Raw genomic sequence first — 14,443 nt, forward strand, 5'->3', positions numbered from 1 at the left:
TCAAGAAAAGGTCGCCCGATATTTCAACTCTAAAGTACGTGAAAGAAAGTTTAATGTGGGAGATCTAGTACTTAGAAGAGTTTTTCTTAACACCCACAATCAAGCTGCTGGAGTGCTTGGACCTAACTGGGAAGGACCATACCAAATTGAAGAAGTCCTTCAACCAAGCACTTATAAACTTGATCGCTTAAATGGAGATCTCATTCCTCGCTATTGGAATGGATAACACCTACGCAATTACTACTAATAATCAATTCTTTTTAAAGAATTGGCTTGTATTAATTTTACTTTTTACAAGTTTATGAACAAGGGTTAGTCAATCATATGACTGATCGCTTATAAGTGTAAGATCAAATTTTTTGATCACTCGTACATACACGATTGTCCATGTTTAGAACTCCCTGCGATCAGCAAAAAGGTAAAATTATTAGTGGGAATAAAATGACAAGATAAACAAATAAAGCTCAGCAAAAAATGGCAACTTACGCTGAGCACTTCGTTCAGCGCGTGGTTAATGATCTGATTGACTTCCATGGAGTCAGTATTGTTGATGGCCTCTCAGCTGCGTCGGTGCCTCGATAGCTTATTCAGCCTATCTTTGGCCGAACTGAGCACAGTGTTTGTCAAATCCTCTCATGTCTGATCAGGATGTGTCTGGTCAGCAGGAGCTGGAAGAGGTTGGTTAACAGGCGCTGGAGGACATGTCTGGTCGACAGGGGCTGGTGGAGATGACTGGTCAATGGGAGCTAGAGGAGGAGTTGTTTCCTTGGAAGCAACTGGTATTGGAGGATCCGCAGTCTGAGTCTTTTTTATCGGAGGGTTGCTACTGCTCTCTCCGCGATGTTGCCTGCTCCCCTTTTTCTTGCTCAAGGAGCAGCGGGTTCAGGTTCACTATATAGGTCAAATAGATCTTCAGCCGACATGACTGTAAAATGGAAGCGAACAGTTAGGAAATATAGATGGAAATACCACTAAATCAAGGAAATAAGATCCAAGAAATTACAAGTAAAATACCCGAGCTACAACTACTGGTCGCTACATTATTTATTGTACTACTGCTACACTCACTCACTGCCTTGAAGAAGTATGAATTTAAATTAGGCATGTATTTAAAGTTGCCGTCCTCGTCAAATAAATGACAGGGAATGGGCAAACTGTCTAAGAGTGAGAAGTTAGTACCGTTCTCATCTGAAGATTCAAGAATAGGCTCAGGGTGTTCAAAAACCTTATGCTTGCCCTTTCCTGGTGGAGTAGGGGCAGCAGCTGCTCGTGGGGTGCTAGAGAGTTCCTTGATGGTCACTCTTGTTGTCCTCCTCCTCAGAGGTTGTGACACATCTTGGCGCTGCTCGGGAACTTCTCCACTGGTAGCACTCCCCGCAGTTGATTCCCTCACATCCTGGTGAGGTGCCAGAAGGCCAACCAGCCTTAGATTGTTCTCCGTGACCAACTCTTTGACGATTTTTTCTATATTGGTCATGCTGGAAAGGGATGCTGCTCGTATCTCCATTTCTGGAGTAGGAGCTGGTCGACGCCATGGACCTGAATGACACCATAGTTCTAAGGGGTGTGCAGAAAAGCTAAAGGGAATTGAACGATCAGTAAATAAATAATTTACCTCCTTCAGTGAAGGCTAGATTGTTGGCGACCAGGTCTAGTGTTAAAAAGTACTCCTGTAAGTACTTTCCCACGTTATACTTGTGGGTAATGTCACTCAGGAAGGTGCAAGCAAATTCCTGGTGGTAGAAATGTAAGAACCCCATGTTGTTGTGATTGGGGTTAGACTTGAGATTGAACAAATAATTAATCTCGTGTGGCATAGGAACAGGTCACTTCTTATGGTTGTACAGGATATAGAGAGCAGAGAGCACTCTATATCTGTTTGGGGTGATTTGGAAGGGAGCGACCTCAAAATAGTTGGCCACCCCCTAGAAAAATGAATGAAGAGGAAAGGTTGCCTCTGCCTCAATGTGATATCTCGACCAGGCCTTGAAGGCACCCCAAGCTAGGTTTGCCCGCTGGTCGATTGTAGGCTTAAGTAGGGTTATCCCAGGAAATCCGTACTTCTTGAGAAAGTTCCCTACCATCCTAGCAGGAGGTACTGCATACCATTCGACCTCTGGTCGAAGAACATCCTGAGGTTGTGCTATTGTTTGGATTTCTGGCTGGGAAGTGTTATCAGGTTGAGGGCTGGTCGAAGGATTTTTAGCCCGAGGAGCAAGCTGATTGGCAGGAGGAGTGGTTGCTTTCTTTTTCTTTTGAGTGATGGGTTTTACGCGACCCATGTTGGTTGGGCTGGTCGAAGATCTATTTGAAGGGTTATGAGAAAAAGGAATTTCTGGGATTAGCAACGACAGCTGTTCTTGATCTTCGAGTAACTGCGCGAGCAAGTCGTCGTCGATCGACCTCTCACCTCCCCACGTGTCGTGCATGAAAATCTGCGAACAGAGAAGGGGAGATGAGAATCTACGGCCAAAAGACCAAGAAAGTGGAAAAAGTTGGAATAACGTTGCTCATGTATAAAAGTTAAGCTTTTATACGACCAGCAACATTCCAACAAAAACACTAAATTCTATGCGAACAGTTTGGGAAACAGATTAAAAAGCAGAAGTGAAAAGTTTTTCAGGAAAAACTTTTCGACTCTGTGAAAGGGCGGGAAAAACCTAGTTTTTTCTAAATGCTTAAAAATCAAATTTTTAGTTCGATTTTACCCCCTAAATCAATAATCCTAACTCCTAAACCAATTCCTAAGCCTCAAGTAGTGTTTTTTCCTTATCCTATCACGCTTATACCTACGTACCCATTTACCCCAAATCATTTTTTCATGAACATTCAAGAACCCAAAATCTGAAACAAAGCAGAACCTAAAAATTGCATGGCATCTCAACAACGAAGAAGTTCAAGAGACTTACTTGGATAAAAATTGGTGTAAATTTCTGAGATGTTCAATCGAGTGGCTGGACAGAGACTCTGTGGATTGTTGGAATCGTTTGGGTACTTTGGGTTTTGAGTGCTCTATTCTTCAGTGTTCTTGAGGAAAGATAGAAATGAAAAGGTAAAAAGTAAATGTGAAGGGTTATATATATTGGTCGAAGCACGGTTAATGAGGTAATGATGGGGTTGATTTTTCGAAGCATGGAGAAGTGTGATAGCCGTCAAATCACTTTTTGGGAAACTACAATGATATGAATGGTTGTATTTTTTTGAGAAAGCATTAATGGCTCTGACAGATTGGACAGGACATACGAAAGGTGTGTTGTTTAAGTTTATTTTATGCTAGTCGCAAAAAAATAAACTTGGGGGGAAAATGTTTACCCAAAAATGGATTACTTGATGATGTGGCATGATTGGTCTGCACGTGGGAGGTACGTGGCTGTTTTTAGGAAGTGTATCATGCTCGACCATTGAGCAGAAGACTGTTGGTTTATCACACATCATACTTATGTGCGACCAGCCTGGTCGGATATATTCATTTATTTCCTTCAGATGTGCAATTCTGTAATTATGCATTGATTGTAATTTCTATTATTACCTAGATACGCAAGTCTTCATTGTAATTAAGGCCCATTGGCCTATGTAACCTTCTTGAGCCTATAAATACGAATGAAAAGGCTCAAGGGAGGGGAATTTTGACTGGGAGAATTCAAAGAAAAAATTATAGTGTTGTAATTCACCGAAATTGTAATCATCCTAGAGCTTGTGAAACTCGTGAACCCTTAGTTCATTGATCACAGTGTTGGGATCCTACATCAATAAGAACACTAAGTGGACGTAGGTTATTACCATCTTATTGGGCCCGAACCACTATAAATTGTTTGTGTTGTTTACTTTTTCGTCTTGATTTCTTCTTATTCTCATCTCATTTAATAACGTTTATCTGACTCTGTGTCGTTGACCAATTCTAGGGTCAACATGGTAGTAGAATCCTTCCCGAGCCTTTAGGTTTGAATTCTCATACTCAAAAACCTTATTTGGCTAATTTTTCCCCATTTGAGCCGTGACACCCCTCCCAAAGGGCTGCAATGCTCTACAAGTCAGAGAGCCCACAAGCTATCTCTCTAGACATGCGTGGCGGCGCAGCCCAACAAGTGTCGCACCGCCAAGGCGATTTCGAGAATCACCCCAGCCTTTGAGTTCATGCGGGCCGCGGTGCAACCCCATGAACCTAGAATTTCCAACACTTTCTAGCCATTTCCTCCGAACCTAAACCTCCAAAAACAGTCCCGAAGTTACCCCAAAGTCCTTAACTGAGCCTTGAACTCTTAATAACACAACATAAGCAACATTTATACCCCCAAAACCAAACCAAATCCTTACCAAAACTCAAAACCCAAGCTAAAGTTTAAAACTCAACCAAACTTAAACCATAACAGAATCTCACCACAAAAATAGAGTATGATTCCTTACCTCAGTTGTGATTTTCGACCTTAAGCTGAATTTAAACCAATCATAGCTCCAAGCTCCTTAGATTTAAAAGCCTATTCTCCTCAAAATTCAAATGCTCCCCAAACACTTCAAGAGAAAGAGAGAAACAAGAGAGAGAGAGAGAATATGCAAACCCAAGTAGAACAATGGTGTTCTTCAATTTTTATGAAGCTCCAAACCCTAGGCAAGATCACCACTGTGAGCAAATCCCTTGAACAAACCCTTAAGTAAACAAACACAAACCAAGGCTTATACACGTTGTAGAACACTGTCCTAATACTCTATTTCCCTGCCACCATAGATGCTTGAGGCCTTCTCTATAGGAAATAAGGATTAAGATTGAACAAGCCTTCAACTCTCCAAGTCAAGCACTTTCTTGGAGAGCTATTGGTGAAAACTTGGAGATTCTTGGAGCTAGAGAGAGAGAGAGGGGGTAGATAGAGATTGGAGAGAGTGATAAAGTCTCCCAAATCACTATTTTTTACCCTTATATAAATTAGGCACTGTCATTATGTCCAACCAATAGAACTAGACTTGAAAAACATGTCATTTAGAGCATTTACGATATTTCACGCAATACAACAGGTGATGTGTCGCCTGCAAGAAGGCGATGCATCACCTATTAGGGTTTCTTGAAACCTTAGCTAACAGGCGATGTCTCGCCTCTTGGCTGGCGGCGTATCGCCACCCTCTCTGACTTTGGAAACTTCCATAGGTCCCAAAATTGCTCTAAATGCCACCAAACTTTTTGGGAACCCTTAGATACTCTCATGTATCACTTTGGACCCAAATTTTCATTTTGTAAATGCCTACAATTGAAGCTCAAATTCACATCTTCATTATGTGAATTCTACTAATTGTTTATACTTGTTTGTATTTTAACACTTATCATTTGTATTTAACCAATAAAAACAATCCCTCACTTGGTTAAATAAAAGCCACATTCTATAGCTTAAACAGTTTTGGTGCATAAAATAAAGTGTCTTTCGGTTTGAACTTTACCTTAGTGAAAATACCACAAAGTCTTATCGAAATCATTAGTTGCTTAAAGCTTGAACCAAGTATTCCATATGATAACACAGGTGATACCTCACACACCTCCACCATATCTTTTGTTTTCCCACTTTCTCGCTTAGCACTATCATGGTCATGTGCTCATCTCAGACTTTCCAGGGAGAAACTCCTACTCCCATGAGAGGCGGCACCACCTCTAAGTCCACATTGGTAAAGTTCTTACAACATCTTTGATACCTTTATAGATGCTTGTTACACTCAACTGAACTTCAGTAAAAGCCGTTTGCTTAACCCTAACTCGGTAGCAACCAACACTAACCAACTCGGATGGAACTTATCATAAAGTTTAGTGTTGATGCTATTCATTTATCGATGACTTGTTCTTACCCATTGAACTATTTCCCTTCATTTGTATAAGTTGAGACTTGGGTTTCCATCATTGGTGCATCTATTCTTCTAGGAGTTTCAATCCCATCCTTTTTGAAGTAGAACTTACTAACCTTCTCACAAGAGGTTTTGTAAATGGATCCGCTAAGTTCTCACTTGTTTTAACATATGAGATCGATATGATTCCACCTTGATTAAATTGTCTCACATATTCTTGTCTTAGACTAATGTAATGCCCTGGATAAATAAGACTATTACACTGTGTAGTTGAAATAGCGCAAGACTTGCTAATCAAGTCATTTGAATAAAAACGTGATCCTAAGGTCAACCATCAGATTAGGGTTAAAAGATTTTGAACATAACCAATTAATTTTCTTTAAAACGGATGTTTAAGAAATGAGATCCCAAAAACAGGGTACAAGTGATAGTTACAATTCTCAACAGTTTTAATACAAAAAACAGCCACTCTAATGGCAAAATGCAAGTTTTAGGCCTCTGTCCCTGTACTTTCCTTCGGCTATGATAGTCGAGCAGCTGACTATGTACACTCCGCCCCCAGAGCTCTCCAACTCATGGTTGATCCAGCTTCCCTTTGCCTTTACTTGCACCACGTAGCACCCGTGAGCCAAGGCCCAACAAGAAAACCAGAAACAACAAACACATGTAACAATAAGAATATTCAATCAAGCTTATCTCATTCAAACATAAAATAGAGTACAAATATTCAACTAATCAATGATAAACACATAATCTCAAGTTCTCAAATAATCAGTGTAATGACCCAAATTTCCTAATAAGGCTTAGGACCTTGATTAGGAGGTCGGGAGGGCCATTATTGATTTATTATGCCATTAAATGATTATATGCATGATTATGTGAGTTATATTATTATATGATGATAAATGCATGCATATGGGTCCATTTTTCACTATAAGGGCCTTTTGGTAATTTGGCCCGTTGAGGGCATATTTGTATATTTTCATGCATGTTGGTGAATTATGAATGAGGCCACATTATAATGTGTATTTTTTTTCGAGCTATTCGGCATGAGACGATCTTTGAATGCAAGTTAGCAGTTTGGTCATAACGGGGTTAATTTTCGGGCTCGGGGTGAGTCTCAGGGTAATTTGATGATTAGTACATTATTGGGAATCATAAGGTAATGGGATATGATTTATTAGTATTTGAGAATATTGGGAATAAAGGGAATTGGAGGACGTTAATTATAATTAACGAGATAGACGGGAAATGATGATTTTGCCCTTGCTAGCTTTATAGGAAATTATTTAACCTAGGGGCATTTTGGTCTTTTGACCAAAGGATATATTCAAAATAGGAAGCCTGTGGATTAAAGGAACCAAAAACAGAGCTTCTCTCCTCTTCCTCCCGATCATCTTTTTTTTTTTCTTCTTCTTCCTTTGAAATTTTGAAGCTCCATTTGAGGATTCAAGCTAGGGAATCAAGGCTTGAGGGTTTAGGATTGTGTTCAGCCATTGAAGAAGGTCTAATCCTGAGTTTGAGGTAAGAAATTCAGCCATGAAATATTTGGTTTATGCCCTGTTTTTCAATTAGTTTTCAGTTGGAAATTTGGATTTGATAGTTGGGAATTCATTGAAGTTTTTTGGGAAAGTTTGATTGGGTTTTGATGCCTAAGACTTGTAGAATTGGTTTTTGGGTTCATTTGTGGGTTTGGTTGAGGTTTGGAATCATCTTTTGAAGTTTGGAATTTGGAGAACTTGAAGGGGGAAAAACCAGAGCTGAAACACCCTGGTTTTGGCATTACAGCGCCCAGGGTTGGACATTACAGTGTTGTCCAGGGCTTGGCAGCTCTGCTTGTAGCGCCATAGTGCCTGGGGGGCAGTGCTGTAGTGCTACACTGTTTTCCCAGGGAACTCTTTTGGGTAATTTTTAGGGTTTTTGGCTCGGGGTTTCAATTCTTAAGGCTCGAGGTCGAATTTATTAACCGTGTTAGTAGGACTCGAGGTCCTGAGAGCGAGGTTTAGATCATGAACCTTTTATTATTGATTTTATTGATGGAATTCCATATTTGGTTATGACTAGGTGACTGCTAAGGGATCAAAGGATTGTCCATTCTCAAGGGTCATTTTTAACTTATTTCTCGCTTGAACCAGAGGTAAGAAAACTGCACACAGTATGTGATGCATAAGATACATGAGATTAGGGCATGGCATGAATGTTGAATATGAGATTGATCAGGCTTGAGTCTATGTAATTGTGCATGATTATAATTATGCTTCTGATTATTGATTAAGCATGCTAAATGCCTTATATATGAATATTTGACATATGATACATGTCTATTTGCATTATCTCATTGAGGAAGCACTGACTTATTAGTTAAGGAACGACAATGGTGTCAGTATTGATTGTGAAGTTGTGACTCATTAGTCAAGTTTAGCAGTAGTACTGAGCACTGGTCGTATGGTATTAGCTTATGAGTCAAGAACGGTATTAGTGTGTTTAACGCAAGTCAAAAAGATTAGATCTAATCGACATAAGCAGTATCATCATAAGCATGAAATGCTCGACTGACCCTAAGCCTAGGTGACTGATACGTCAGGGCTATAAGCCCAGGTGACTGATACGTCACATGGCTAGGAGGGCGTGGGACCTCAGAGATAGAATTATCAGTCATCTACTTAGAGATAGACTTATCAGTCATCTACTCAGAGATAGACTTATCAGTCATCTATATACAGATGGACTTATCAGTTATCTAAACAGAGATAGACTTATCAGTCATCAATACAAAGATGGACTTATCAGTCATCAACACAGAGATGGACTTATCAGTCATCTACTCAAAGATAAACTTATCAGTCATCTATATAGAGAAAGACTTACCAGTCATCTATACAGAGATAGACTTATCAGTCATCTAAACAGAGATAGACTTAACAGTCATCTAAACAGAGTATGACTTATTAGTCGTCTATTCAGAGAGAGACTTATTAGTCATCTACCTCAGAGTGAGAGACTTACTAGTCATCTACTCAGAGCGCAAGACTCCACAAACATTTATTTGTACTTGCTTGCATGCATGGGTAGGGTTATTACTGCTAGGCATGCTTATTGTGATTCAATGACATGTTATTACCTGTTCATGAGCATATTAAGTTTTCTTGCTGAGCTTCGGCTCACGAGTGCTATGTGGTGCAGGTAAGGCAAAAGAAAGCTGGACCATCCTTGAGTTGGAGAGTTTAGGTGACGATGTGTACATATGCAGCTGCTCGACCACCACATCCGAGGGTTTAAAGAGGAACTAGGGTTAAACCCTATTTTGCCGCTTAGGTCGGCTGGTTGTAAATATTTTATTGTAATGAACCTTTAAACTATATTTTTGGGATCCCAATGTATATAGTAAACGTTTTAGTGAAACATTGTATCTTTGACCGATTTTTTTAACCCCAACCCATTAATCGTATTTAGTTACACGATTATGGCCAAATGGCTCAGTTAGCGAGTTTATCACTATTTAAAATGCACAATGTATCGGTCCCTAGGTGGTAGAGCATTACAATCAGAGTTGGCACACTTAGGTCGAACCCCCTGTTGATCTAGCTGGCCCCGACTCGCTCAGGCCGGGCCACACTCAGCACGCTTACCATCAGCCCCGACTCCCTTAGGCCAGTCATTCTTATATATCACATTAATCTTATAAGCACATAGCACAAGAAATAAATAATTGGGAATCTCAGTCCCGTTCACAACCACACAGAATGGTCCTGAGCACGATCCTCAGTCTTGAGCCTTGGCGATAAATCTAGTCACAGTGGCCAATGGGTAATCATCAATTTCTAATCTAAATAAATACTTAGGATGCAAAAACTAGCCTCCAGGACCTCGATTTCTAATAAGCGGGTAGTAGAAATCGTCTCGAGCGCCTAGGTTCGAACCCCCAAGCCTTACCAATCCTACAAACCAACCCAAGGAAAAAACCCCTAGGCGGGTCATGACCTGACCCTAAGGGTCGCTATAATGCCCTGGTTACTCCAAGATCAGTACTGTGGACTTCAAACAGTGCTTAACTCGCTAAACGAGTCATTTGGTTATAAACGTGCATCTAGGTGTTATTAATAGGCTAAGGTGAAAAATCTCGATTCAAAAGGAATGGATATATTTTATTTAAAACATAAAATTGTACATGGGCCCATAAAAGTGTTTAAAAAGTTATTTACAATCCAAAATGGTCATTGCAGTGTAAAAATTACAACCCGCGGACCTAAGTAGAAAAAATAGGGTTAACCCCTAGTTCCTCTGAGAAACACCTTGGTCGTGGTGGTCAAGAGGCCGCATATGTGCACATCTCCACCTAAGCTCTCCACTCAAGGCTGGGTGAGTTTTTCTTTCCCTTTACCTGCACCACATAGCACCCGTGAGCCAAGGCTCAGCAAGAAAACTTATTACTGCATGTATACAATATCAATAAATGATTATGATAATCATATTGGGGCTTGCAGCCCAATCAGATAAGTGACTATGGAGTCACGAACATGAACCAGATAAGTAACTAATAAGTCACGAACTTGAATCAGATAAGTAGCTAATAAGTCACAAACTTAAATCAGATAAGTAACTAATAAGTCACGAACTTGATCAGATAAGCAACTAATAAGTCACGAACTTGAATAATATAAGTAACTAATAAGTCATGAACTTAGGCTTCGCACCCTAAGCCATGTGACATTACAATCACCTGAGCCGTTTTGGCTCTGACTCTAAGTGACTAGCCTTTAGACTAGACAAGCACTTTTCTTTTCATCGAACTTAAGGTCGGTCAAGCATTTCATGCTTACGTTGATAATGCTTATGTCGATTAGATCTAATATTTTCGGTTTGCATTAAACACGCTAATACCATTCTTGACTCATATTCCAATACCATACAACTAGTGCTCAATACTACTGTCAAACTTGACTAATAAGTCACAGCTTCACAATCAATATTGACACCATTGCCGTTTCCTGACTCATAGGTCAGTGCCATACACAGATAAGCAAAGTTTCTATCCATTTACTATGTAATTAATGTCAATATATACATAGCACTCAACATGCTTCATCAATAACCATGCATGTCACATACTGGGTGCAGTTTTCTTACCTCTGGTTCGAGCGCGAAATAATAAAAGAATGACCCTTTGAGAGCAATCAATTCTTTGGTCCCTTAGCGGTCACCTAGTCATAACCATTATGGAATTTCATTAATAAAATAAATCATAAAAGGAACATGGTCTAAACCTCGCTCTCGGGACCTCAAATCGTACTAAAATGGTTAGTAGATTTGATCCCGAGCCTTATAAATTGAACCCTCGGGCCTAAGCCCTTGAAAACTTCTCCCTGGCACAAAAGGAAGGGGCGGGCCACGACTTGGCCTAGTGAGTCGCGGGCCCCCCCCCCCCCCCCCCCCGAAGTCAGAGAGCACTCTGGTTAGGTACTAGGGGCGGGTCGTGACTTGACCTCACGAACACAGCACCCCTGCCATTTTCTCCATTAAAACCAGCCAAAATCTTTCACCAAATAACTTAGAAATCACACCCAAGCATTACCACAACTTACCCAACATTCAACCAACAAAACCTAAGTTTTAAACCATTTAAAATCTCATCAATTTACCATTTATTCAGTCCAAAATATCAACTAAAAACCAGCTGAAAAATAGAGAAAAAACCAGAAAAATAATGGATGAAACCTTACCTCTAACTCAGAATTAAACCCCCTTCAATGGCTGAACACTAGCCTACAACCTCAAGCCTTGATCTCCTAGCTTGAACCCTCAATCTCAGCTTCAAAAATTCAAAGGAAAAGAGAGGAAGAAAGGATGGAGAGGTAGAGGAAGAAAGTCTTTGTTTTGCTTCAGCCTATACCCTTCTACAACCATCTAACTTAAGCATATAACCCTTGGTCAAAAGACCAAAATACCCCCAAGCCTAATTTATTTCCTTAACAGCCCCTAAGGGCAAAATCGTCTTTTCCCGTCTATCTCGTTAATTATAATTAACGTCCTCCAATTCCTGTTATTCCCAATATACTCTAATAATAATTAAATCATATCTCATTACCCTTTAATTCTCGGTAATGTATTAATCATCAAACTACCCCGAGACTCACCCCGAGCCCAGTAAATAACCTTGTTATGACCAAATTGCTAACATGCATTCTAAGATTGTCTCGTGCCGAATAGCTCGAACAAATCCACATTATAATGTGGGCTCATCCATACCTCACCAACATGCATGAAAATATACAAATATGCCCTCAACGAGACAAATTACCAAAATACCCTTACAATGAAAAATTGACCCACATGCATGCATATAATCATATAATGGCATAATAAATCAATTATGGCCCTCCTAGCCCCCTAATCGAGGCTCTAATCCATATTAGGGATTTTGGGTCATTACAGTCGTGGCGCGCCCCTAAGTCAGAGGCTCAATCCTCAAGCTTCAGGGGGAGGCGGGATGTGACTTGCCCCCTAGGGTCGCAGCGCGCCCTCAAAACAAAGAGCACACCTAGGCATTTTGGGCATGCGGGTCGTGGCACGCCCCCTTATTCCCAGAATTTCTGGGTTTCCCCAGCAACTTTCCCAGCCAAAACCACATAACCCAACTTTAATAAACACTCTAACCCAAAACCAAGCTGAGCTATGAACTTAGGCTTTTAATCACATATTTTAGAGAGAAGACCTTAACAATCCTACTGAAATCACTATCCAAAAGCATTAGGAATTCTTCACCCAATACTTAGCTTAATTTCACCCTAATGATCTAAATTCTCTAACATAATCAAAGACATTAACTCACCTCAATTGGCTGTTAAACTTCTCAGCTTCAATCTTCCAATCTTGAGTTTAATTTCCCAAGCTTTCCCCACTTAATTCCTTAGCCTTAACCTCCAGTTCAACAAGAACTTCTCTAGCATGAGAGAGAGGTTGAGAGAATCGTATAGAAGGGGGGGGGGGGGGGGGGGAAGAGAGTGTTTAAGGCTTCTTTGTGTCTAGTGGATTCTAACTTCTTCTAGTACCTTAGCTGATCATATCCCCAACAACAAAATGACCAAAATGTCCTCCCCTAAGCTTCTTAGCCATTTAATTACTCTATTGGTAAAATAGTCTTTTCTCTCCAATTCCCACTAATTCCTCAAATGTTCCTAATATCTATCAATTAATCCCGCCGTGTCCAATTGATTACCAATTATTTATTCATTACTCAATCAATCCCAAAATATTCTCTAAATTCCCATAATACCCCTAGGCTTCCTCCTGAGCCAGGTATTCAACTCCGTTGTGACTATTTCGCTAATTCACTCACTAAGATCGTCTCGAGTCATATACTGCAAATATATCCACATAATAATGTGGTCTCAACAATTTATCACATATAATCACATTTATGCCCTCAACGGGCTAAAATTACAAATATGCCCTTATAAACTATAAAGGGCCCACATGCATATCTAATACTCGTAAACATGCTTATCACATATTCATATAATCATATAAATCATGCATGCCACACAGTCATACATTTAACGATTTAAACACATATATGAACCAATTATGCCTTCCTGGCATGCTAACTAAGGCGCTAAACCCTAATAGCAATTTTGGGTCATTACAACTATCCCCCCTACTGATAATTTCGTCCTCAAAATTTACCTGAATAACTCGAGATATTGATCCTGCATCACTGATTCAAGCTCCCAGGTTGCTTCCTCGACCCTGCTATTCCTCCACAATACTTTGACTAGAGGAATCATCTTGTTCCGTAGAACCTTGTCTTTCCTGTCTAGGACCTAATCCGGTCGCTCCTCATAAGACAAATCTGTCTGCAACTCTAAATCCTCATACTTCAACACATGAGTCGCATCTGAGACGTATTTCCAAAGCATAGAAATGTGGAATACGTTGCGAACTCCCGACAATGATGGTGGCAGAGCCAATCTATAGGCCACCTGACTGATCCTTTCCAGGATCTCAAAAGGTCCTATGAATCTAGAGCTTAGCTTGCCCTTTTTCCCAAACCTCCTCACCCCAAGCAACGGTGACACTCGCAGAAACAAGTGGTCCCCTACCTGGAACTCCACATCCCTAGTGGATTTGACTCAACACAAAACCCCCACTATTCCTTCTAACTTCGATACCTAGAATGGTATCCACCTCTCCAAGGTCTTTCATTTTAAAGTTAAAAGATAGAAACCTCTTCGTTTCCATTATTCCTTTCATGTCATTACTCAAAATCAACATATCATCTACATATAGACAAACAAGTATGACATAGTTACCACAAGTCTTAGAGTGTAAGAACTTGTCCGCATTGTTGTGTCTAAATCAATTAGAAACAATGAATTTATCAAACTTCTCATGCCATTATTTTGGAGCTTGTTTTAAACCATATAATGATTTGACAAGTCTACACACTTTATGTTCATTTCCTTGAAGAATAAAACATTCTGGTTGTTCCATACAGACCTCTTCCTCGAGATCCCCATTTAGGAATGTCGTTTTGACATTCATTTGGTGAACATAAAGGTTGTATATAGATGATAATGTAAAAAACAACCTTATAGAAGTAGTTCTTGCTACCGGTGCATGTAAT

Source organism: Humulus lupulus, chromosome 1 (genome assembly GCF_963169125.1).
Source record: "Humulus lupulus chromosome 1, drHumLupu1.1, whole genome shotgun sequence".
NCBI lineage: Eukaryota > Viridiplantae > Streptophyta > Magnoliopsida > Rosales > Cannabaceae > Humulus > Humulus lupulus.